This window comes from Panicum virgatum, chromosome 7K, assembly GCF_016808335.1.
Source record: "Panicum virgatum strain AP13 chromosome 7K, P.virgatum_v5, whole genome shotgun sequence".
Lineage (NCBI taxonomy): Eukaryota > Viridiplantae > Streptophyta > Magnoliopsida > Poales > Poaceae > Panicum > Panicum virgatum.
In genome coordinates this window covers 4293049-4315567 of record NC_053142.1, presented here as the reverse complement: position 1 = coordinate 4315567, position 22519 = coordinate 4293049, and the positions used below count along the sequence as shown (strand labels likewise).

Here is a 22519-nt window from a genome sequence, read left to right as displayed (position 1 = left end):
GGAGAGATGAAAGGGGGAATGAAGAGAGCACCTTGTGTGGGCTCGTCGGCGAGGCCGCGCGCCGCTGTGGCGCCGCCGCCCTTCGCTGTCGTAGAGCAGTATTTTTTTAGCATCGGCACCGCAACAAATGAGAAAGAGAGAGGGGAGGGAGGTCGTGTGGGGCCCACGGATGAGCACAGGAGACGACCACGGGCGGCCAGCCTCGCTGCGTGTCGCGCGGCACAGGAAATGCGGAGAGAGCTCCAGGGATCAGTAGGCTTTAAGAAACCCGATGCCTCTCGCCCAGCTACCAAGCTCTAAGCTTTACATGCATGCCTCTCGCAGTCTCTCCCAACTCCTCCCAGGTCCCAAGCTCTAGAGCTCCTCCGCACCCAGTGCACCACCGCAGCGTCCCGGTGATGGCAGCAAAATCCATTAACGAAGGCGGTTTAGAAACATGCATGCCTCTCGCAGTCTCTCCCAACTCCTCCCAGGTCCCAAGCTCTAGAGCTCGTCCGCACCCAGTGCACCACCGCAGCGTCTCGGCAATGGCAGCAAAATCCATTAACGAAGGCGGTTATTTCTAAAGAGACTGCCTCCAGAAATAGACCTATTTTTCGAGACGGATAACTAATAAAACCCGCCTCAGTTTATTGTTGCCAAACCCTAAATCCCAACCCACTCCACCCATCCCTCTCCAATCTTATCTTCTCATGCCTCCCACCTCACCCTCTCCCTCCGGGCGAGCTTGCCCGCCGCTCTTCCACTCGCGGCTGCGTGCGGCGGCCCCTCGTGGCCGCGTGTGCGCAATGGCGGCAGCAGCCCTGAGCGAGAGGCAACGGCGCTCGCGCAAGCGCTGGGACGCGGCAGCCCGGTTCGAGCGCCGATACACGGCGGCGGGCGCCGAGGGATGCGGCCGGGTCTGGCGGCACTGGGGCCGGATCTGGCGGGGACGCGGCCTCTCCCTCGAGCTCCGCCGCACCGGCCCCTCTCCCTCGAGCTCCGCCGCGCCGGCCCCTCTCCCTCCCTCTCCTCTCTTGGATCCGGTGGCTGCGCTCCTCCTGGCGGCTCGAGGCCCGGACAGCGCAAGGAGCGCGGGTCCGCGGCGTATCAAGGCCGTCCGGTGCCGCAGCGCACGGCGGTGGTAGCGGGATCCAGCGGCGGCGGGATGGGCTCGGCGGGCTTGTTCTTTTCTTTTTTTTATTTGATTAACCGAGGTGGGCAACAAATCGCCTCGGAAAATAGGTCATTTATCGTGACTTTGGCTTCGAGACGGTTGGGTTTGCCTGCCTTAGTTAATAGTTTTTGACAGCCTTGGAAAATAGTTATTGTAGTAGATATAGGAGACAGACGAGGAGAGAGAGAGGAGAGATAAGATAAGGAAGAGGTGCTCCGCCGCCCACTGGAATTTTTTTACCTGTCGCGCTTGCTGAGTTCAAACTTTACACGGGTGGGTGACGGGACGACCCGCCCCTATAAATAATATTTCAGGGGTGGGTGGCCTCATGACCCGCCTCCAAAATAACTTATTTTAAGGGGCGGTGATGGGGTGACCCACCCCTAAAGATGCATTTTTAGGGGAGGATCATCTGCTACAGTACCATAGTCCCTTTGTAAGAATGGGTGATATTTTAATTCGCTCCTTAAAAAGATTAAGGTGTTGCTACAAATTAGTTTTTGTAGTAGTGTTATTCATGTATAGTTGGGTCCCAATCAACAATAATGGATGTGTCCATCTAAATTGAGCAACTTGCATGTAGTTGATTATATTATTGCTGATGTTTAGTAGTAATTTTATAACTATTCAGTTCACTGATGCCTACTTGAAATTTTATAACTGTTCAATTCTCGCCAAGTAAGCATCGGATGGGCTATTTTCCAATTTTCCAGGAATGATGCGTTACTTTATATACCTAGCGTGTGCTGCGCACTTTTCGTTGAAAAATAAAATGTTAACTGGGCCTACACGTCTTTATGTTTTCTTAGATGCTAATTCAATTTTGAGCTGCTAATTTTCAGTCGTACGCCTCCGATTAGCTAGTGCATACACAGTAGCATACTAGCATCAGCCTTTGGTTGACTTCCTATATGGATAACGTAAAACAAAGAAGATAGTAGTCGAACATGTCTCAAGAAAAGAGTGTTTGCATTTTTTTTTGTCACCAGCGTGTCCTGCGTGCACAAGTTTATAAATACTTCAAATTGCTTGCAAATATGTACATTATATAAGCTAATAACCGTACAGTGGAATCTCAAACAAGAACAGTACTCCATGATAGAGTTATGCATCCATTTTTTTAAATCATCAGCATGAAAGCTATAAGAAACAGGCAAAAGGCAGGAAGTGGCAAAAATCAAGATATAAGTATCGTCTCAAACAAGCGAAAATCTGACAAGCTAAAATTGCCAAGAGAAAGGGTATATTCGTAAAAGTTGCCAAATGATAGTACTCCAAACTCATAAGTATATATATGCCTTTAAGTGACCATTATTTGCTTGAGAAGGCAAGAAGGCTCATCAAAATTGCTAAAGTTATTAGCTCACCGATAAAATATCCATTTAAAGTTTATTTGGCTGATGCATAAGTTGCTTATGACTAGCATTCAAGGACGAGGCAATAACATTTGTATCGCAAATTGTTAAATTATCGGCACTACTACAAAAAACGATTTTGCGAGGCGCTTTGAAAACAGCTCGGAGGCGGGCACGTTAAAAAACCGCCTTGGTTAATGCCTGCGATTAACCGATGCGGTCATTTTTTATTACGAAGAACCGCCTCTCAAAATCCATTAACCGAGGCGGACGTCTTAAAGTGTTCGCCTCGATTAATACCAGGCCCAAGCAAGGCCCAATGAGCCCAGTTATTCAGAAGGAGTATATAATGAAATAAACCCTAAGTCTCACTCCTCACTTCCTCTTCCACCCCTGCCGCCGCACCCATCTCTCTCTCTCTCTCCACCCCTGCCCCTGATCTGCCCCGACGCCGGCCCTCCCTCCCCTCCCGAGAGGGCCCACCGCCGCCACCCCTCTCCCTCTCCCTCTCCCGCGAGGCGGCGTCCCCATCCATCTCCCACTCCCAGGGCGGCGCGGGCAGCGTAGCCCTCTCCTCCAGCAGGTGCGGCCGCGGCAGGCGGCGCAGGCGTAGGCGAGGCGGCAGCGCTCCCCTTCCCCCCGAGCTCCTCCACCAGCGCAAGGTGCTCCCCTCCCTGCGGCGTGGCGTGGTGGATCTCGTCTCCCCGCGGCGGATCCGACCAGATTGGGCGGCGGGGCGGAGGTGCCCAGGCGGCGAGGCGCCGGCGGTAAGGGAGGGATGCGACGCCGGCGACCAACTCCGGGGGTGGCGCGGCCGGATCCGGGCTGCCCGAGGCCGGATCCGTGCTGCCGGGGAGGCCAAGTCCGGCGACGGCGCGGCCCGAGGCCGGATCCGGCTGCCCGGGGCCAGATCTGCGCGGCCTAGCGCGTGGGGGGCGTGGTCCCTCCTGGCGCGGCGCGGCCTCTTCGACGGCGGCTCGTCGTGGGCACGGCCCCTCCGGCGACCAGGGGCCAAATCCGGGGGGGGTGGGGAGGGGCCCCGCCGGGACGCGGGGGCGAAATCAGGGGGGGGGGGGGGGGGGGGGGGGCCAGGGGCCGGCCGTGGCCCGGAGCTGTGGCTGCGACGCGAAGGACGGCGGCCGAGCGGCGACAGCAGCGCGGAGGATGCCCGGTGGCGTCGGGGCGGCGCCAGGCATGACGATGGGCTCGTGATGGGCTCAGCGGGCTTGTGATGGGCTCGGCGGGCCTATCGGGCTTTTTTTTGTTTTTTAATTCGATTTACCGAGACGGGCTCAAAACCGCCTCTGTTATTCACTGATTAACCGAGACGTTAGCTCGGAGGTGGTTGCCTTTGCCCGCCTCGGAAAATGAAAAATGTCCGTCTCGGATAATGTTTTTTGTAGTAGTGCAGATAGGTACATGGATATGCATTAGAAGGTCTCTCATCTATAAGGAATATCACAATTATATGCTAAAACAGAGTCAAGTTCAAGAAAGCAACCCGACACCATATTTGTTATTATATTTTTCTTTTGTGTCAGAGTCAGATTGAATAGCAGTCGGATGAGAGGTCTCTTGATGAATAGCTGTCGGATGAGAGGTCTGTTGATATCACCTAGAGGGAAGGGGGTGAATAAGCTAATATGAAATTTAATAAAAACAAAAATGATAGAAGTGGATCAACCAGGTTTCAATCCCTGTTGATCCGACCTAATTAAACCTAGTTTATGTTTATTGGAGTTAGTGACTTAGTCACTTGTTACGAACTAAACTTAAAACAACCCATTGAGACTTGAATCTACGAGACTTGGAATGACACGGATACTTGTAGATTTGTAGAACACTTGTGCCCAAAACACTCAGAACAAGTAGATCGGACTAGATCTCGAAAAGTCAACTTTAGAACAAGTAAGAATATGAGGAAAATAAGAGATCCAAGATTTAGATCCGAAATTCACTCTCACAAAGGAAACTATATATATCTCCATTAAGATGCCCACAAAGGGTCAGGTCGTTGCTTTCAACCCTTTTTCTCTCAACCGACCACAAAGATCAGATAACCTGACTCCTACAAAGGTGAGAAGCCCACAAAGATTTGGATACTTAGAGCAACTCCAACCCACCTATTTTTAACCTCCTATTCCACCCATATGAAAATCTCTCATCCCATTTCTCTCTCCTATTTCACAATAAACTCCAACCGACCTCTCATCCTTACTCCTATATCTCCATCTCCCTCATTTTTTATTCATATCAAGTAACTACCATGAGAATTATTTTAAATTAACATTTAATTTTTGCATGATTTATTTTCAATGGCTATATTTCAAACCACTACATTTTAAACGCCCCGTTAATACCGTATTTTGCATATAATTTATGATCAAGCATCACCACGGCAGCATATAATTAAACTACAAGTCCATACAATACCAATATCATTAAATTAAACTACAGGTCCAAACAATACCAGGATAACTCAATTAAACTACAAGTCCATACAATACCAGGATAATTAGAATTAAACTACAAGCATATCCTCTCTCTGTTCAAGCACAGCAGCCGGACGAGCAGCGCAACGGCGGCGGCTGAACCTTACTTCCTCCCCTCCCCGACCTCCCTCCCCTTCCATCTCCCTTTCTCTATTCAAGCACAGCAGGCGGAGGTCGAGCCTTGCTTGCTCCCCTCCCTGACCTCCCTCCCCTTCCTCGAGTGGCACACAGGTAGCGGCCACGAGCCCTGCTTGCTCCCCTCCCTGACCTCCCTCCCCTTCCTCGAGTGGCACAGCAGGTAGCGGCCACGAGCCCGGCTTGCTCCCCTCCCCTTTCAAGAGTAGCACATCAATTGGCCGCCAGGGTCGCAAATCCAGCTGGCCGCCGCCACCGCCACCGCCGGCCCTCTGCTCGAGATCCACTTCCTACGACAGGAGAGGAGGCGTACCGGGCGAAAGAGGCGTCCGTGCCGATGCGGGAAGGGAGCGGCCGTTGCTCCTCGCCTTGGATGAGAGTCCAGACTGGGGCTCCTAGATGTAGGAGCCCGTCGGATGAGAGCTCTCCTATCGCTAGGAACGGGATGAGAGGTGGGTTGGAGGTGTTTTTTCTGTTTCTTTCTCCTAAATGCAGAATAGGAGGTCGGAAGGGAGGTGGGTTGGAGTTGCTCTTACTATGAATCTCGATGAGGATCGGATAACACAAACTAGCTGGGACAGCCGACACGAGTTGGGTACTCAACAGTGACACCTAGTTGTCTATGACCGAGGCTACTTGAGTAACAGATCCAAATCATGTGATGCTTGACGAAGTTTCCTAAAAATTCAAGAGACGGGAATAAAGCTCACTCAAGGCTCTCACCAATAACTCTCCAATCTCCACAAATCCAAATCTATGCAAGATTAGCAAAGCAGTGGAGCAAGGAAGGAGTGCAAGCTAGTAATGAGTTTATCTGAAGATAAGTAACTGGGATTAAAAATTGGTTGATATTTTTCTAGACGGGTTAAGATTGAGAGCTCGACTTGTTAACTGAGCTTGGAAAAACTCAATTGACCAGCCGCAGTGACAGCACATAGGATTTTATTTTAGGGATTTGTGTGAGTGTTTGGTTGGTGTATATGTAATTTTTGAGCTTTGAGAGTCCTACAAGACATTAACCATGGACTCCCTTATAAAACAACTTTCCTAATCTTAATTTACAAAATAAAATAAATTTTCACCTTCATCTTGATTTCGGATGGCGTCGTTCACTTTAAGAATGGGGGTGGCCTATCATCAAACTTTTTTGTTTTCATGTACAATATGTATGCTCTCATTCTCAAATGAACTCGTTAGAATTTATTAAAACTTTAATGAGATTATTATTAGTACACAAAAATTAGATGAATGCACTTTCTATCGGACGATATAGAGATTGTCTCAGTTTTGAATATAAATAAAAGTGCAATGTATACGGAACGGATTGGATGTAGAGAATGTCAGCTACAAATAGTTAACCAGATATAGAGTATCAACAATGTATAGAGATCACTCTTGTTGTAATCATTCGCATATACCACTGATCATACACCTTAATTTTACTATGCATATATATAGCACTGATCGTCACACACGGTACACACATGCACTACTACAGAATAGGTCTGTGGTCCAAATCATTTGTCCCGGCTGCCTTTGGACCCGGGACCAAAAAGTGCTTTAGTCCCGGGTCCAACGGCTAGCCGGGACAGCGGGGGGGGGGGGGGGGTAGAGACTTTTTGTCCCGGTTGGAGCCACCAACCGGGACCAAATCTCCTCCATTTGTCCCGGTTGGTGGCTCCATCCGGGACAATTGGTCCCGGGGACCTTTGGTCCCCGGTTGGAGCCACCAACCGGGACCAAAGGATGAAGCTTTGGTCCCAGTTGGTGGCTCCAACCGGGACAAAAGGCCCCGGCCTATATCCCCTTTCTTTCTCCCCTGCTCGAGCCATTCAGCTCAGTGTTCTTGCTGTTCTTGGCTCGGGTGGGGGGAGTTCTTGCCCATTTCGTCCACGATTTGTGAAGACTCTTTGATTCCCTGTCCATTCAACAGTTATAAAGGTTAGGAGCTTGTTCCTCTCATCATTTATTTCTTGTTTAGCTCAGTTTTTATTGTTTAGAAATAGAGAAATAATGGGAGGTTTCATTGTGAAAATTTCTTCATTTTTATACCATTTGAACTCAAATGTGTGTGGTACTTTTAGCTGTGCATATGAAGCGTCCCCTCAAAAGAGAAGACTTAAAAGTGATACATTATCAGTCCCAGGAGGCTGATAACACTTTTATTACATCAGATGGTACATCACCGTACAACTCTGCGCGGAAGTGGGCAGTGAAGCGCCACTATCGCGAGGATAACAACTAACACCCACACAACGATATTAACTACGAAAAGGGGGTCATCAGAGTCTTGCGCCATGCGGAACTTCCTGCGGGGGACCCTTACCACAGGCAAGGTTGGGTGCAGGACGGAACCTCTACTCGACGTTTTCGGGAACAAAGTCTGGATCTTCCTCTGTAAAAATTAAGAATGGGGTGAGTACAAACGTACTCAGCAAGTCCAACCACACCCACGGAGGGGGTATAAATAGAATATAATGCATATGATAAATCAAGGATAAGGCTATGGTTTAATTTGCGGAAAGCAATCTTTTATGCATGGGTTAATTTGAAAGAAAGGATTTTCAAAACAAGTTTTCTTTGTACCGAATAACACATAATGTTGGCCCACACAGGACCCAATTTTAAGCTGCTACCGGACTCCTCATCCGCCGTAGCACTCGGCACAACTGCCGGACACACTCCCAAAACAACTCACGCCAACCCATCTCAAAATAAACACTAGTTATGTGACCACACCGTAACTCGCCCAGTACCGTGGGCACGGCTATTCGAATAGGTTTTAACTCTGCAGAGGTGTGCAACTTTACCCACAAGCGGGGTACCACAGCTCGAACACCGTAGTGTCGGTGTGGATCCCAACAAAGCCGTTACCCACCTTAGCTAGACCTGACTAGCCATCACGGGATCCACCAAGGGGTCATTGACCTATCACAGAGGTTGTAACTGGGGCATAAGTCACACAGAGCTAATCCCTTCTCCTTGATCACCCGTTGCTCTCAGCTCTCCTGATGGCTATCAGACTAACTAGTGGGGTTTATGCTAAGCCGTTGCCCATTCAACGGTCGAGTGGTTTGCACGATAGTGGAGTTAGGTGAGATGACACACCAACTCGGTCCTTAATTGTGACAAGATGGATATCTCCCTTTCTTGCTCTGCCACACAGGCACGAGCACACCCATCGGCAAATCACACAAAAATGCCATCCATCCCGTCTAAATTCATCTTTCGAAATTCCACTTTCCTCCCTTCCCACACACGCACACATTTTCTTTATAAAATAAGTTGTATTGTGTATAAGGTCCTAAGCGTTCTAGCAATGATTAACGTCCAAACAAAACACATTCAGACATTAATCTAGGTGGTCAATGAATAGTTATAACAAATCAAGGGGTGGCTATCCAACCATGTTTTCAGCAGGCAAAACATATGCAATTTTCTAAAACAGGCCAATAGGTTGTGTTTATAAAAACTAGGACAAAAGTATGCATCAAAGGATGGGATTGAACTTGCCGTCTTCGAAGCCTTCTGGGAAATCCTGCTCGAGGTACTGTCCTTCAGGTTCGGTGTCGCGGAACTGATCCTCGTTCGCTTGCTCGCAGTACTGCTCGTTGACGGGTTCTCCCTTGTTCACACTATGATCTACGGCGCATACAAACAAACACACAATCAAGAAGAAGAAATAAAAGTTTTATCGTTTCGCTCGAATCGGAAACAATTAAGATTTGGGGATAGGAGTAGTATTTTTGGATGGTTTCCTAATGGCATGGCTAAAATTATGTTAGCAATGGTGTGGTAAAGTTTCAGGTCGATCGGAGGTTGTTTGGCGCATGAAATGATAGGTTACGGAGAGGCTTAGGGGTTAAACAAGGAGTCAGGGACCTGTTTGTAATTAGTGAAAGGACCTGATTAGAATTCTGGGGAATGTTCGGGTTATTCTAGAAAAGGGTAGGGGTTTATTTATAAATACATTTACATGGTGGACGGTTTATTTGTGAATAGGAATTTAGCCAGGGTTTCTTATGCAAAAAGGTTTATAAAGGGGTGAGGGCTCTTAAATAAAATGGGAGAAGGGGAGGGGCCTAAGGGCAAAACCACCCTTCTTCCTCCTCTCTCCCGTGGTCAAAACACAGGAGGGGGAAGGGGGCGACGGCGGTGCCCTGCGCCGGCGAGCCAGGGCGCGGCGGCGGCCGGGAGGAGAGGGGAAAGAGAGAGGGGATCGAGGGGGTTCGATTCCCCCTCTTACCTTGGGCTGGGTGGAGCGGAGAGGTCGAGCCACGAGGACTGGCGGCGGCGGCGCTAGGCGGCTCTGGCGGCGGCGTTAGGGGACCAGGGAGGCGGCGAGCGGTGGTGGCCAGGGATGTGGAGCTCGAGAGCGACGCGGGGGCCCTTTTATAGGCTAAAAGAGGCGGTGGGAAGGAGGGGGCCGCGCGGTGGCCGGTCGGCGAGCTCGGCGGGCACCATTAGTGGCGTTTGGCCGCTTGCAGGTGTCGTGGAGTGGCGTGCGGCGGCGAGGACGACAAGACCGCCCAGGCAGGCGCACGTGGGAGGTCCGGCCGCTGTGCGCGATCAGGGAGGCTCGGTGGCGAGGCGGGGCGCTGTGGCATTGCTGCGCGCGGCCTGTGCGGCTCGGCCAGCGAGGCGGCAGCGCTGTGCGGCCAGGCGGCGGGCGACACGGCGAGCGCACATGGTAGCAGGGCTTGGCGCGCGTGGGCGGGGCCGGGAGCAGAGGCTAGCGGGACCGGGGACGCCGTCGTCGAGCCGCGGGAGGCGAACGGCACGGCGGGCAGCGCGCGTCGCGTGGCGCACGCGCGGGGGCACGCGCGTTGGCAGCAGGCGAACGGCGCGGCAGTGACAGCAGCCACATGGTGCGCGGCGTGGGCAGGCGTGCGCGTGGGCTGGGCAGGGGAGGCGGGTGCGTGAGCGCGTGCGCGCGGGTGGCGGTGCTGAGCGGAGCGGCGAGCGCGTGCGCGTAGCGGCAGCTTGAGTGGCAAGTGCAAAGGGAGGCAGCGGCGGTGCGTGCGCGCGTGCGTCGCGGCACGCGGAGCGCGTGGTCGGGAGCAGGGGCCAGGGGCGCGCGCGTGCTGGAGCACGGAGCGAGGGCGACGGCGAGCTGTGCAGCGCTCGGGGACGCGCAGCAGAGAAGAAGGAGAGAGATGGAGGAAAAGAAAAAGAAAAAGAAAAAAAGGAGGAAAATAGGAAAGGAAAAAGAAGAGAAAAGAAAAGGAGAGAGAGATAGAGAGAGAGCAGGAGTGAGCGCGCGCCGGCGATATTCGCGGTCGGCGGTCGCGCGTGGGCAACAGGCCGCCAGACGGCGCGGGATGGGACAACGGCGGGGAAAAAGAGAGATGGGTACGGTCGGTGGAAAAAGAAAAGAAAAGATGGAACGACGCTTTAAATCGGGTGTCGGGACGGCGAAAATTTTTCTGGTTAGGGTTAAATGAGGTCAACGATGAAAAAGTTTTGAAAAATATTTTAACGCGTGATTTAATTTGATGGATTTTTGGGATGTCACAGCATATATAGACAGATTTACTTATTTTAGTTTATCTAGATGAGTATAGAGAGTTGATGTGTGATTTTCTTGTATAGAGAGTTGATGTGTGATTTTCCATGTATAGAGAGTTCATATTATTTTTATAAATTAAAACTAGATTTTTGTTTACAATGAGAGTATATATATTACAATGTGAGTATGTATATTTTACAATTGACTATTTATCATTTTATTAATTTTTTATTGTATTATGAATAATTAGTTGTATTTTGTATGTGTCTTCATTATATAGTTGTAAAGATAAGTGTAGAGAGTATGAGTTTGCCACCTGTGAGTACATTAGAGCGTCGGGCGTCCGCTCGGGCGGCGGTACAAAATCAAATGGAGCCCACCGGACATTCCCTTGAGTTCCGACCTGAGGAGCGTGTTGGACTTCTGAGATGGCGTATTCGTCGTTGGGTTAAGAGAGCATTTCAATGCTTTGAACTTGGTCGAGAAAATCGCAAATTTCAGCATGAATTTAATGTCGAACTACATGGTACAGATGACGATTGCGAGTTGATGGCTCGATATAATGCAAGGCGTGAAGTGTCAGGGCTAGCAAAATTTGACTGCAATGTGGAGAGACTTCGCGAGCCGGTTCACGAGGCCTCGGTCAATAGGTCTCGTGAGTAGTTTGTATTAGCATGCATGTATTGTATTTGCTATTATTTCAGCTTGGACCATTTAAATTATTATGTTTGTGTGATGGATTATGTAGACCTTTTAATTAATCGTTGTGTATGAGTAATGTTATTACTTTGGACCATTTATTTTTCTATTCATGTTATTCAAACAATGCAGATGGACCGGCAATGGATGTACAAAGCTGACCGACGTACCAAAGAGTTCATTGATGGCTTGCATTATTTTTTGAATGTCGCCGAGGCAAACAAGCAGAATGGTTTCATGTGCTGCCCATGCTTACACTGCCAGAATAATAAAGAATATTTCTCTAGAACAACCCTTCACAGTCACATTTTCCGTCATGGTTTCATGCCCAAATACTTATGTTGAACCAAATATGGAGAAAAGGGTGTTATGATGGAAGACAATGAAGAAGTAGATTATGATGATGCCCAAATTCCAATCCATGCTAGATTCGGTGCCTTTGATGATGATACTGCCATGGAAGAGCCTGAAGCAGATGCTGCAGAAAATGAGCCCACCGACAAGCTTGGGCAGGCATTGTGCGGTTAGCGGGAAGATTGTGAGAGTGAAAAAGAGAGGCTTGTTGGGGACACCACCTTCGGGCCTGACGCCGAAGGTGCGCGAAGACAAGACAGCGTGCACACTGAAGCCAACGCCAGGAGCGAACGGAGAGGAAGTCCATCTTCCCTGGTCTTCGGGTCGGAAGCTGAAGATACACGAAGACCGGGAGACGCAAGCTTCGTAGCGAAGAGTGAGCAAAGGGCCACATGGCCTTCGTCGGACAGGCCGAAGATGATTGCCTGGAGTTGCGGGCCCGTCTGAGTTGTAGAGCACTCAAGTTGTTTTAGGGAAATTATGTGTGTGCCCAGGAATATTCTGGGAATATGACCGTTGTAAGGGAACAAAAGAGTAATTGTACCTAGGAGGCAAAACGCCACCTATAAATACCCCCTGTAATGTGCATTGATGGGACACATTGAATAGAGCGAGTACATTTTCTACTTGATTGGCGTGCTTTTCCTTTACTGTTGTTGTATTCGTCCATTCCGGAGACACTCTCCACCAATAGTTTGGCGCCCACCTGTCGGTTTGATACACCACATGGTGGTGACAAAGAAGAGAGGAACCACCGGAGCCACCTCGGAGGTCACGACGACGACACCGACAACACCTTTGCAAGGCAAAGTGGCGGCAACACAGGCAAACGAGACCAGCAGCGACGGCGTCTCCGTCGACACCGTCGCAGATGGCCAGCTTGAAGTCATCCTTCTAGACATCGGCGTCTCAGCCGAAGACATCGCGGCGATGCGTCGCATCGATGCCCGCATCGAAGAAGCACGAAGGGCTCTGCAGTAGGCTTTGGAAGCAGAGCCTTCTGAGCGACAGATGATAACAAGAGCGAATGGGAAGGAGACCATGCTCACTGAAGTAGAGCGTCAAGAACAATACAACAAGTTGAGGGAGGAGGAGCTCCGCTGCAAGGCGCTACAGGAGAAGCTCCGTGCACAGCGGCTGTAGCTTGAAAAATTGCAGCCACCACCACCACCGTAGAAGGAGATGATTGTGGTCAACCCGCGGCAACACGAACCACCAAGGTTCTGCTCAAGGTTCGTACCGATCGAAGAGATCTCTGACCGTTCCGAGTCAGACGGCGAAGAGCATTACCGAAGAAGGCATCAACGAATATCACCATTATCCGAAGAACTGGAGGAGGTGCAGTGGCCTCATCGCCTCAACCCAGCAATACTACCATAGTTTGACGGGGAGTCAGATCCCGAAGAGTTCCTCCTCAAATACGAAGCCACCATAGAAGCATCAGGAGGAGGCACTGCGTGTAAGTCGAAGGCGCTCGTCCTCGCATTGAAGGGCTTAGCACAGCGTTGGTATGCAAACATTCCACCAAGAACCATTCTGTCTTGGAAGCAGCTTCGCCTCGAACTATGTGCAAGTTTCCGCGCCGTGAGGCCCGACGAAATCACATCTTGTGATTTTCACGATCTGAGGCAAGGAAGCTTGACTTTGCAAGAATATCTTCAGAGTGTTATGAAGCTTCATGCAAGAGCACCAAATGTTGTCTACCAGAGCATCATCGATTCGGTGGTGAAGGGGATCAACCTGGGACCATGCGGAGAAAACATATCCCGGCGTAAGCCGAAGACAATCACGAAGCTATTCGAGATAACGCAAGAGTATTGCATATCTGACCGTGTGAAGAGGAGAAGGCTCGAGGAGAAGAATGAGCAGAAGAAGTCACGAAGCAGTGAGAGGTCCCATTCAAAACCGTGGCACGCAGATGAGCCGAAGCAGAAAAGAACAGTGAACAACGTCTCCGAAGAAGAACCCTGAGAGTCCAGACACCATCACCGGGGCAATGGCAAGAGGGACCACCATGAAGAAAGGTCCAACCACGATGATCGTCACCATCGTGAAGAACGACACAGTAAAGGCCGAAGAGACAGCGGCGGTCTTCGGCAACCAAGAAGAAGCAAGAAGATGCGAAGACAATGTGTCGACCACAAACAAGAATGTTCATGTTATTGAGACACCAGAAGAGGACAAGGAGGCTGCAATCGGCGAAGAGCCAGAGGAATCAGGAGGAGTATCCCCGGCGTAACATACGAAGAAGGTGCCGTTATGCGAAGATGTGCCCGACCAAATGGTGATCATCGGAAAGGGGCTCGAAGCGGCCGAAGAGGCCAGACTCATACAGTTCCTCCGCAACAATCAAGATGTCTTAGCTTGGTCCTCTTCGGACCTGCGAGGAGTCAGTCGAGAAGTTATCGAGCATGAACTCAGGGTGAATCCGAAGGCGAAGCCAGTAAAGCAGGGGCAAAGAACAATGTCCGAAGAAAGGCAGAAAGCAGCTCAGGCCGAAGTGCAAAAGCTACTGGACGCGAGCGTCATCCGCGAGGTCCAGTACCCAGAATGGCTGGCAAATGTTGTCATGGTGCTGAAGAAGAATGGAAAATGGCGAATGTGCATTGACTTCACAATCCTGAACAAGGCGTGCCCAAAAGATGAATACCCTCTACCACGTATTGACACCGTGGTCGATGTGGCAGCTTGCTCGGAGATGCTAAGTATGCTAGATTGTTTCTCCGGTTAGTACCAGATCTTCATGAACAAGGCAGATGAAGAGAAAACCAGTTTCACTACCCCCTTTGGGATGTATTGTTATGTGAGATTGCCAGAGGGCCTCCGTAATGCCGGATGCACTTTTAATAGAATGATAAAGAAAGTGCTGGGAGATCAACTAGGGAGGAACATCCCCGCATATGTCGACGATGTGGTTGTTCGAAGCAAGAAAGAGGATCATATTCAAGACCTTCGCGAAACATTCGCAAACCTTCATCGCCATGGCCTAAAGCTGAACCCAGAGAAATGCGTCTTCGGTGTTCGAAGAGGAAAGTTGTTGGGCTGCATGATCACCGAAAGGGGAATCGAGGCAAACCCAGAGAAGATCGAAGCCATAAGGCTGATGAAACCGCCCACCACAAGAAAAGGGGTGCAGAAGTTGACATGCAGGTTGGCTTCGCTGAACCGATTCATATCAAAGTCAGTGGAGAAGTGCCTTGCATTTTTCAAGGCGCTGAAACGCTCGGGCCAACATGGAATGGGGCGAAGAGCAGGCGGAAGCTTTCGAAGACCTCAAGCAATACATTGACAAGTTGGCAGTCATGTCCAGCCCTTCGGAGAAGGCAGGGCTTTTATTGTAATCTCCACATTGGGCGCAGCTGTTAGCGCCGCTCTCGTCGAAGAACGAACGATTGAAGGGGCCTTGACACAGGTGCCCATATACTTCATTTCCGAAGCCCTAAATGGGTCAAAGTTGTTGTAGTCAGAAATGGATAAGTTTGCATATGCGGTGGTCATGGCAGCGTGGAAACTTCGTTACTACTTCCAGAGCCACAAAATCATGGTCCCAACCTCCTTCCCACTTCGGGACATGTTTGAAAACAGAGAAGAATCCGGCAGAATAGGCAAATGGGCTGCGCTGTTAGCAGAGCACACTATTGACTTCGTGTCCAGATCAGCAATCAAGTCATAGGTCTTGGCAGACTTCATCGCAGATTGGACTCCAGCCACACCTTCGCAAGAAAACCCAAAGATAGAAGCAACATGGCAACTTGAGTGTGATGGGGCTTACCAGAGAGACGGGGCAGGAGCTTTGGCAGTATTGACAGCACCTTCGGCCACACAACTGAAGTATGCAGTCAGACTTGATTTCAAGGGGTGCACCAACAACGTCGCAGAGTACGAAGGCCTTCTCTTGGGTCTTCGCAAAGCAAGAGCGCTGGGCGCGAAGATTGACGATCAGGTCTAATTCAGAATTGATCACAGGCCAAATAAATAAGTCAAACAGGGCTCTCAATCTAGAAATGGCAAAGTACTTGGCAGCAGTGCGAAGCATGGAGAAATATTTCCTCGGGTTCAGTATCCGCAGTTTCTCTAGAACGAAGAACAAGCAAGCCGATTAGCTGGCAAAGGTAGCAACGCAATTTGATCCTTTACCACCATATGTGTTCTTTGAAACATTAAAGCGGGCCTCCGTCAATTGTGTCGAAGAACCCACCAAATTCATCAACGCTATAACCAGCGAAGACTAGAGGGCCGCAATCATGGCCTATCTTCGCGGACACTTTGTCCCGGAGGATGAAAAGGAGGAAAAGAGAATGGCACTTCAGGCCAGGAACTATAGAATCATAGGCGAAGCGTTATACCGCGGGGGGAGTCTGTGCACCACTCCTAAAGTGCATCTCATGCGAAGAGGGCAAACGATACATGCAAGGATGTGTTCTTTGCACATCGCAACGAGGGCCCTGGTGAGCAAAGCCTTCCGCGAAGGTTTTTACTGGCCCTCGGCTGTGGTGGACGCTCATGATGTGGTTCGCACATGTCCAAATTGTCAAAAGCATGCCCCTTACAGCAAATTCCCACCCGACGAGGTGCAGCTACTGCCTCCGGTATGGCATCGTGCGCGATGGGGCATTAACATCGTTGGGCCATTACCTACAGCTCCAGGAAACTACAAGTACGCCGTTGTGGCGGTAGAGTACTTCTCCAAGTGGGTTGAAGCTAAATCACTCAGGGATATCACCGCCGGAGTCCTACAAAAGTTCTTTTGGCAGAACATTGTCTGCCGCTTTGGGGTTCCGAAGCAGGTTACAGTGGACAACGACAAGCAGTTCGACTGTGCAACGTTCAGGGAGTTCACCACTCAGCTGGGCACCAACTTATGCTTCGCTTCGGTCTACCACCCGCAGTCAAACGGCGCGGTGGAAAGGGCCAACGGCATCATCTTCGCAGGCATCAAGAAAAATATCACTGAGCTTCCGAAGGGGAAATGGGTGGATGAATTGCCGAGGGTCAATATGGTCTCACAATACAATAGAGTCCAGGACCACGAAGTTCACTGCCTTCAAGCTTCTTTGTGGTGAAGAAGCCGAAACACCCGAGGAAATCAAACTCAAATCCTGGAGAACAGCCGAAGGGGCAGACAACGCCGAAGAAGACATCAAGCCCTCAATCGACACAATCGAAGCTGGCAAGATACAAGCAGCAATCAACTTGGGAAATATCAAGAAGAAACACGAAGGTGGAAGAACAAGAAGGTGAAGCCCAGAAACATCAAAGAGGGGGACTTGGTGCTTCGAAGAATACCGAAGGCCAAGCAAAAAGGCAAGATGCACACCAAGTGGGACGGCCCATTTATCGTCGCATCCATGGCAAGGCCGGAGGCATACTGGCTCCGCACACCAGAAGGCACCGAAGACCCGTATTCGTGGAACAAGGATATGCTACAGAAGCATTACGTGTAGGAACCATATAAGAGCCGCCGGACGGAAATAACCGAAGGGGCTCATAGAGCAAATTTATTCTTTTTGCATTTTTCTTTTTCTCATTTGTGTAAATCCGCACAATGTACCGAAGGGCCCGTGCTCTTTTTCTCACGGGGGAAGCTTTTGCGTGTCCACTCGGGCGCCGAAGGTGTGAGGTTTTTAATGAGGCGGAACCCTATGTAACCTCCTTGTAAAATATAAACAAGGCCCCCACAAAAGAATCTTGAAGGAACTGGCCCGCTGGAAAGGCGCCGAAGCGTATATCCCTCTTCGTCAAAAGCAAAGAGGGGAGTCATCGGCGCGAAATGCAAGCCATAACGCTTGATAGAAGTAAGCACGAGGCGCAATCCCGATTAGGGGCTTCGCTCCTCTTAGCTTCACTTCATGAGAAATTAACAAAAATCCTCTCACATGAAAGCGAAGGGTGGAAAGTCCTGTCGCGTGAAAGCCGAAGGCTAGGCGCGACACTCTCCGGCTAAAGAGCCGAAGGTCCCCTAACAAAGTCCTTATGTGCGAAAGCCTAAGACGGAAAGTCCTGTCATGCAAAAGCTGAAGGCTAGGCGCAACCTCTCGGGCTAAAGAGCCGAAGGTCCCCCCAACAAAGTCCTTACATGCGGAAGCCTAAGGCAGAAACTCTTGTTGCGTGAAAGTTGAAGGCTAAGCACGACACTCTCTGACTAAAGAGCTGAAGATTCCTCTCATCATGCAAGTCCGAGACCTAGATGTGCACAATCAAAATAAAGGTCCGAAGGGGCTAAAACCCGCTGCGCAAGCTCATCATCCCCGCCAGTCGAGTGAGGGGGGGGGGTGGCGCTTCGCAAACAGCTCATGCACGATAGCGTTGCCGACGAACAAGGCAAAACTCGTTTATCTCCTCGCCCACACAAAAGAGGGGGGGGGGTGTTGGCGCTTCGCAACATACATTTGTGCAGAGCCGAACGATAAACGCCAAACAACCATATATCCAATATGGATCACACACAAAGTACAAGTTTGTTACAACGGAAAGATACACTTCGTGCGAAAGCACGAAGAAATAAATTACACAGTTACATCCGAGGTCTCTTCCTCAAAGACAAGGCGGTCCACCTCAGATATGACCTCCCGGACCGCCACACCTATTATTTCTTCGGCTGTCGATCGAAGAAATGCTTCGAAGTCGTCCCCTACAACCGAGGGCAACGCAAATTAACCTGAGCTCTCATCGAAGATGCCTTTATGACAATACATAAATTCATGTGGTGACAGGGGATCTTCGTCCACCGGCTCCGACTTTGGTTCACGGAGACCGGCGGGAGCACTATACGGCCTATCAGTATCGAGAATCCGTTTTATTTCGCGATGAAGTGCGCGGCCAGCAAGGATCTTCGCGTGTTTCTCTGGATCACGCTGAAACTCGGCAAAAAAATGCTTCGTATCGGCGTTCCAAAGCTCATAAACGTGCACCCTATCCGCCCAAAATTCTTCAAACGAAACTGAAGGGTAACGAGCATGGAACTTCACCCAAGACGTACCAGCAACATAAAAATTCCCTCGTTTTAGAATGCGAGGAAGCACGCCTTCGATCACCTGCGCAGGGGCCAATGCAGGGTCCTGCGTAGACACCGAAGGTGTTAGTTTCCAAAAAACGATAATTACAACATGAAAGTGGACAATCACACGACCACGGCCCTCACACCTCACCAGCTGCAGCATGAGAAGAGCCCCCCATGGTTTGGTCTTCGGGCGCCGGGGCTCGGTCGGTGGCTCCACGATCGCTGTCGACATTTCCTCCCTCGTCGCCAGCTCCCTCGTTGCCAGGTCCCTCTAAGGCAGTCGCAACTTCTTTGAGGATGAGCTCCGCAATGGCATCGGCCTTGTCCTGGAGCTGAAAGATGACAACAACTAGAAGTCGCCAGCAGGTTTTCGTAGCGAAGTTGATTGGCAATAAAGAGAATAGACGATCACATGGGGCTTCATGCACTCGACCTCGCGCCGCACAATAGCACGGCCTTCTCCCTTGAAGAAGTGGTCCAAGAAGTTCCTGGCAATATTTTTTGCCAAGGCGGGCAGCGTCTCCGAACGGACCGCCTCTTCGCCCAGCCAGCGGAAGCTTGTGTCGCGAAGGGAGCGGAGCTGGGCCTTCGTCACTCCGGCTGTGGCGCCGGCTTCAGCGGGAAAGAGCCCATATACTGCGGTGCTCAATGTGCGGACAGCGACAACTGTGCTGATGTCTTCGTGGAAGTGTGCCCCGGCATCGACCATGGCGACGCAGGTTCGAAGGCACTTTAAAAATGATTCCAGGCCAACAGTATCGGTGCCCTCCGGAAAGATGTCCAGAGCCACAAGCCCATACTTAGCAAGGAGGTCCGGAAGATCCTCTAGCAGCTTCTCCGCCCCGGTCTTGATTGCTTCCTTGAAAATGCGAAGCCGAGTATGCATCACTTCATGAGAGGATTCCGCGTCCTCGGCCAGCTTCTTCGCAGCCTTCGCAGCGTCTTCGGCTCTTACCGCCCTCTCGGCCATTGCCAATAGCTCTGTGGCTAGGGTATCCCTCTCAGCAGCAGACTTCTCAAGGCGCTGTTGCAAGGCAGCTTTCTCCTAGGTCCGCGACAGCAGACTTCGATCTGCTTTCGGCCTCCAGCTGCCGGGCCACGCAATGTGCGGCCACGAAGGCCTTGAGAGACAGGTCCTGGGCGTTCTCAAGCATGTTCTTAAGCCCGGTGTCCATCAGGTCCTTCTCCATCAGTGGGAAGCAGAATGACACACCTGCCGCGGCTAGCAAGGTGCGCTCGCGGTCTTGGCTCTCGAACCGAAAAGACTTAACAACGTTGCCACCGAGACGCACGGCCGTAGGCTTCGTGCCCAACTCAGTAGCCACGGCCTCCGGATCAGCGTTGCGAATGAAGTAGCTACTACTATCAGAAGAGCTGCTGCTGTCGCCACTGTCGCCCTCGTTCTCGGAACCGGAGGAGGCTGTCTCATGCATGGATAGAGCTTCGGCATCAGGGCCAGTTGGAGGAGCTTCGCGAGCGGCGGGAGTGCGATGGGGGGAGACGACCCCGACTTGCACTTCGTCGCCAGCCCCCTCGTCGTCACTTTCCTGGGCGGTGCTGAACTCAAGGTCCAGGCTTGGGGGGACTGCCTTTTGTGGTGACACCTTCTCCGCAGTGAACGGAGGCGCTTCGAGGAGGGACGATTACTGTCTCTGCTCAAACCATCTTCGGAGTCACCTTTGCTCCGTAGAGGAGACTGTTGCAAGATACCATCCAGAATCCGATCCTTCTTCTTCGGCGCCGCCGTCGAAGACGCCCGCGTCCTCTTTGCCATCTCCAAGGCACTCGTGGGGGCGGCGCCCTGACCTTCGGCGATCTTCGCCTTGGCCGCCCGCTAAGGAGCGGAGAGGCCCAAAGCATGGAACACCCGGTTCCATCGAGCTCTGCTAAGATGCCCGACTAGGGCTTTGTACTCGTCCTTCGAGACCGACCCGACCATCTCGTCGGCCCGGCTCTCGATAACGACAGGATCTACCCCTGCATCACTGAAGAGGCACAAAGCATAAGAGACAGAGCGGGGCGTACATCTCCATAACATGAACTTAGGCATGAAAACTTACGTTCAGCTCGAAGACTGAAGACGGACGCGAAGACAGGTACCGGAATACCTTCGATCCAGAGGTCCTCGTCCAACCAGCCGGAGATGGCCCAACCGACCCTGACGGGGAAGCAGCCGCACGCGACGAACTCTTCGATAATGTCGCGCGTGCTGAAGGTCTTGGACAGTTTCTGCAGTAGTGCGAGAAGAGCCTCATCTTCGGCTCGGACATGAAAGGCGGCCTTCGGCACATCGCCAAGAGCAGCAACGTGGTCGATGACGAGGGGATGGGTCTTCGTGACGGGATCCAATGTCACCTTGTGATAGAACCAGTGAGATGACCAATCGTTGGCCCACTTGTTCTTGCTCGCAGTGACTGGACTTGGAAGGTTCTTGTGGAAGGCGAAGGAATAGCAGCCGTATTGGGGAATGGCCGATATCTCTGTGCCTCTGGTTGATTGTACGGAAATCCTCTTCGGTTGATAATGCACCCTGAAGGCACGAGCGAAGCCTTCGGCGCTTGGAGAAAGGCGGCAGGTCTTCACCAGCCACAAGTATAGATTCAGCCGCACGATTGAAGTAGGAGTCATCTGATGCAAGTACACCTTGAACAGACGAAACTTGTCTACCACCACGGGGTCGAGGGGCATCCGAAGGCCGGCGGTGAAGAAATCGCGGAAGACAATAACTTCGTCGGTGCGGGGACGTGCGACGGTCTCACCCGTCAGAGGTGCACAGACATCGTCCGAGGAGACAAAGCCTCGACGAGCCAGGTCGTCGAGGAGGGACGGTCATCTTTGACAAGCCGAGTACGGTGGTCGTCGGCCCTCCTGATTGATTCTTCTTCGGAGCCATCTCCGAAGATGCAGACTATTCCAAGGTCGCCACTCTTCAAGTGTAGCACCAAAAAAGTTCGAACAAGAACGAGCTCAGAAAGAACCTTCGCGAGATGAGAAGCGAGGTGGCTGGGAAGCAAAGGCAATGAGAAGTAACATGCACAGTCACGGCCCCGCTATTTAAAGGGGAGGGGGCGAGCGCGAGAGATCTAGCACGCATGGCGCCGCAAAGTGGAAAGATGCCAGCACCCCGCGTTACGCGTCTGATATTAGGAGACCGAGGGGCAACTTTGTCCTTTCAAATCTACAAGCCAAAGGAAAAACTCCTGCCAAAAAATTAATCCGATAATTTGAACGCGAACTAATGGTTTAATTCTGAAATCTTTGCTTCCTCGACGAGAGTGCAACATTTTTTGCAGGTCAACACGGACTGCGCTTCGCCGGACACCATCGCGACGCCCAGCCTGAAGGGTGGGGCTTCGGGGCGCCGATGGCTCCCACGAGGTCGAAGCCGCGCCCCTCCTGAAGATCGGCCGAGGCTCTGAGGGGCTACTGTTGGGGACACCACCTTCGGGCCTGACGCCGAAGGTGCGCGAAGACAAGACGGCGTGCACACTGAAGCCAACGCCAGGAGCGAACAAAGAGGAAGTCCGTCTTTGTTGGTCTTCGGGTCGGAAGCCGAAGATACAGGAAGACCGGGGGACGCAAGCTTCGTAGCGAAGAGTGAGCAATGGGCCACATGGCCTTCGTCAGACAGGCCGAAGATGATTGCCTGGAGTTGCGGGCCCGTCTGAGCTATAGCGCACTCAAGTTGTTTTAGGGAAATTATGTGTGCGCCCAGGAATATTCTTGGAATATGACCGTTGTAAGGGAACAAAAGAGTAATTGTACCTAGGAGGCAAAATGCCACCTATAAATACCCCCTGCAGATGATAGAGAACCATC

General features: G+C 51.3%; 2 long non-coding RNA genes across 2 annotated transcripts; one reads left to right on the top strand and one right to left on the bottom strand.

The window, feature by feature from the left end:
• Positions 1-4920: 4920 nt before the first annotated feature.
• On the bottom strand, positions 4921-5839 carry LOC120639629. The gene is made up of 2 exons (XR_005661525.1): positions 5272-5839; positions 4921-5205 (listed from the first exon to the last, which is right to left on the bottom strand). It is a non-coding gene; the product is annotated as an uncharacterized LOC120639629 (long non-coding RNA).
• Positions 5840-6900: 1061 nt separating this feature from the next.
• Positions 6901-10839, top strand: LOC120639628. Its single transcript, XR_005661524.1, has 3 exons — positions 6901-7224; positions 7313-7315; positions 10656-10839. It is a non-coding gene; the product is annotated as an uncharacterized LOC120639628 (long non-coding RNA).
• The last annotated feature ends 11680 nt before the right edge of the window (positions 10840-22519 follow it).